Genomic DNA, 4444 nt, shown 5'->3' with positions numbered 1-4444 from the left:
TTTACGTAGCCTATCATGGTTGGGGGTGGGTTAAAAAAAACGCGGACGCAAATGGCGGCAGCTACGGCCGCCACCATTTGCGTTCCTTCTTTTTGGCCTTTTTTAAATACGTTAATCTTTACATAGGCTAAAACAGGGAATCAAAAGGGGACACAAATGGTGCCTGCTACACTATTTACGTTCCCCTTGATTTTCGCCGTCATAGTCTATGTAAATATTTACGTATTTTAAGACGGTAAAAAGAAGGAATGCAAATTTGCGTACACGTTGTTTTTGTTTGTTTGTTTTTTTACCCAGAGCCCTCCGCGGCTGGAAATCTGGCTGCGGGCAGCTCTGGCCTGGCCGTGCCGTGCCAGGCCTGGCTGGCTGCTCCACAGAGCTGCCGCGGAGCACAGCCAGCCGTTCAAGGATTCCAGGGGGAGGGACGGAACGCCTCCCCCCGACCATCAACATAATCCGCGAAAGGTAAGTCATTTTCATACATCCCTACTCACAAGGCAGATGGTCCAACCCCTTGAACGTCTTAGTTGCCCCTTTCTTCACTTTTCCCAGATCTACGATACCTTCTTCTTTTTGGTGTGGTGATTTGCACAAGTTTCCCATTTTTGCAGACTGAGCTGTGATCACAAACGTGAATTTGAATCAGATGAGCAGTGAGACAGTCCTGGGGCTCTTGAACATCACTCGTTTGCCCATCCCTAATCCCTCATGACAGTATACTGTACATTCAGTGTTTGTAAGGAAGGCCGCCATGTGGTCAGCACGTACAGCTGTTTCAGAGAGAAAGTGAAATCAACAAATGTATCCATCCCTTTAATGTTGTAATCAACCCTCGGATAAGGGTCCCTCCAGAGGGCTCATGGTACTACTGTCCTTGATTGGCTGGCTCTCTAGGCAACATTGTAGTTCTTAGTAACAATCTTCCCCAGGTGCCTCTATATGAAGTTCACCTCACTTTTATCACATTATTTAGAAAGGATGAAAGCAGAACACCAAAGCATGGTAAGACCAAGGGACTCAGTGGACCTCCATCATTTTTATCCATCATGTTGATGTTGCCATTAATGTCAACAATGTATTGAAAGTATGGGCTTGGCATTTAATAATGCTTAAGAAAATTCAGAACATTGGAAGTTTAATTTCATCTGGAGTGTTACATGCAAACAGGGATTTTGTCACAGACTAGACAGGTTCCCCTTGCAAACAGTTTTGAATTAAGGTACATCAAAAGAAGAGTGATTAGTTTTGTTTTCTCAATGTGTTCTCCAAATCTGCCCTATGTCCATCATGATAGCAAATTTAATTTTCCAAGTACCAGTACTTATGTAGGCAAAACAGCACCATTCATGCACAAGAGGGGAGTATCAGCAGGCTTTGTTTGCCCAGGTACCTCAAGGCTTGTCGAAGTGCAAAAAGTGTTTAGAAATAATATTTAAAAGAAACCTGGGAGGGGGACCCCCAAAAGAGCTAAATGAGAACAGAGATCATGGACTGCTGAGTGACTGTTCGGGGGTGGGGAAGGAAAACCAGGTGGAAGGGGGAATGATTTCGAATATCCTGAACAAGAACACTTCAGACAGCAACACTGAAGGTCTCATTTGTGACAATATCTTTCTGTTATACCCATTTAAGAGGTCCATCATGTGCAGTAAATAAACTTCTCCATTTTTGGATGCTTCAGTGCAGTTACTCAATGTCATCTGTTTGCTTTTGTTGTTGTTGTTGTTTTGGGCCTCTACTGCCTGTCCATTTGTTGAACCATGTTCTAAAGAATAGCTGAACTTGGACGGTGTCTCCTGAATGCCCACTGCTAGGAAGCAGTGATGAAAATACTGTTCCGATGTTATGAGAAAGGTAGCATAAAGGAATTAAGACGCTGATGTCATCAAGAGACAACTTCTTGTGCATTTTCAGGGTGAAGGGGGAGACATACCTGGAATCTTTAAAAGAGCGGGGAGGGGAAAGACTCACACACACTCTAACATGTATATTTTTGTGTGTGCTTGACCATTCTACAGATTCAAGTGGGCAACTGACAAATCGGAACAACACAAAGGATGTGACAGAGTTCATCTTACTTGGCTTCCAGCTTCCTAAGCCATTGGAATACTTCCTTTTTGTAGTGTTTCCTGCTGTTTTTGTTTTAACACTATCTGGGAACATCAGCATCATCACACTGGTGTGTTTTGACCAGTGCCTCCAAACCCCCATGTATTTCTTCCTCTGTAATCTCTCCCTCTTTTAGATCCTCTTTGTTTTGTCAGTCACCCCACAAATGCTTGTGAACCTGGTTTCCATGAACAAAGCCATCTCCTTCTTGGGCTGTGCTTTCCAATGCTACTTCTATTTCTTCCTCGGCACCACTGAGTTCATCCTCAGTGCCATGATGTCATTTGACCACTATGTTGCCATCTGCCACCCACTGCGCTATGCCACCATTATGAATGGATGTGTCTGCAGCTCTTTGGTCCTGGGCTGCTGGATTGGTGGCTTCCTTTCTACCCTTGGCCCCATTTTTTTGCTGTTTCAACTGTCCTTCTGTGGCTCTAATGTCATAGATCATTTCTTCTGTGACTATGCCCCAATGATAAAACTTTCCTGCAATGATGTACACTTCATCCTGGCTCTGGAATCTGTCCTGTCCTCAGTGGTGCTCCTTAGCTCTTTGTCTGCCACTGCTATCTCTTACCTCAACATTATTGCAACCATCTTGCATATACGCTCTGCCAAGGGCCAGAGAAAGTCCTTTTCTACCTGTGCTTCCCATATTATGATAGCCTCCATCTTTTATGGAAGTGCAATCTTCATGTACTCATTGCCTAGCAAGGGACGCTCCTGAGATGTCCAGAAGGCAGTTGCAGTACTCACAGCCGTGGTTACCCCATTACTGAACCCTTTTATTTATACTCTGAGGAATGAGAAGGTCAAGGAGGCCTTAAGAGAATGTCTGAACAGGAAGAAATTTTCACTATGAGGAAAATGAATCCACCCAAAGCTACCTTCTGTCTACTAACATCATTTAAATCAATCGGATTGCACAGATTGATTTGGGAGAGAGGCTGGTAATTAATGGGCTGCTTATTGTACTGTTTCTGGTGGGTTGATGGTATATATATATATATATATATATGTATGTGTGTGTGTGTGTGTATATATATATATATATATACACACACATACATATACATATATACACACACACACACACACACACACACATATATATATATACACACACACACATACATACATACACACATACATATACACCATATATGTGGGGGGGGTGCACACGTGTGCATGTATGTGTTTAATAAGTTTCAGGTTCAGAAAGGCCAAGAATAAAAGGATATCAAAATATGTACGGACAAATCATACAACCCAAGTACAGTGAGGGCCATTTTTTACCTCATAGTAATACTGCTAATTCTCCAGGTCTCTGCCAGTTCCAGTACTAAATAAATTGAGTCCATCCCAACAAGAGATTCACTCTTTCCTTCCCAGAGATGTTTATAACTTGTAATTTTGTTCATAAGCAGAATGTTCCAACTTTTCCTTCTCCAATGTCCAGTCAATTGAAGATGAGTGGAATGATGCTCTTCTGTAGATAGAACTGACTTTGGTGTATGTGTGCCTGAAAGGAATAGTGATGTTTTCATCTCTAAGAAGACCTCTTATGTCACATGTTAACCTTACATCCATAGCAGCATGCTCAGTGGCTTAAATTCAGCCATTCAAGATGTTTATCAAAATAAAGTATTTAGAGGTAGAATTACTCTATCCACCATACCATTAGGCTGAGAATATTCTGGATGTGACATAATGTCAGTGAAGTCTCATTCTTTTGCAAACTATTCTGAAGTCTGTAAAGCCAAACAGTCAGCTGTTATCATTCACAATCTGCTCTGGTATATCATGTATTGCTGATATAGATTTGAGTTTTATGATTACCAATGCACTTATGGCATCCTCAAGCAAATGTACTGCTGCATATTTGAACTACTAATAAATAGGAGTGTACAAAACCCCCTTACCTGGGGTCCACTGGGGGTTCTGTGGTGGGGAGGCAATCTGATCCTTCCCCCTGGAATCCTCCCTGGCTGGCTCCTCTCCATGGCAGCTCCATGGAGCCACCGGCCAGGGCCGGCTGCAGCCAGAATTCCAGCCGTGGCTGGTCTTCGGATGCAAATGGCGTCTGGCCTAATGGACACCATTTGCATCCCTTCCCCTTCCTGTGATAGGCTACATAAAGATTTATGTAGCCTATCACAGGAAAGGGAAGGGACGCAAATGGCTTCCGCTAGGCAGGATGCCATTCGCGTCTGAAGACCGGCAGTGGATAGACCCAGCCGGACCCAGACCCGGCAGTGCCAGGTGGGATCCAGTCGGGTCGGACTTTGCGGGGTGGCAGGGTGGGGTGGTCCATTCCACCATGGACTCCGGG

The 4444-nt window shown here is 43.8% G+C and overlaps 1 pseudogene; it reads left to right on the top strand.

Annotated features, from left to right (window-relative positions):
* The first annotated feature begins 751 nt into the window (after positions 1–751).
* On the top strand, positions 752–2974 carry LOC146342800 (olfactory receptor 6M1-like; annotated as a pseudogene).
* The last annotated feature ends 1470 nt before the right edge of the window (positions 2975–4444 follow it).

This window comes from Heloderma suspectum, chromosome 6 (assembly GCF_057233095.1).
Source record: "Heloderma suspectum isolate Gila_16-S chromosome 6, 16-S_ref, whole genome shotgun sequence".
Taxonomy (NCBI): domain Eukaryota; kingdom Metazoa; phylum Chordata; class Lepidosauria; order Squamata; family Helodermatidae; genus Heloderma; species Heloderma suspectum.
This window is presented reverse-complemented; position numbering and strand designations above follow the sequence as displayed.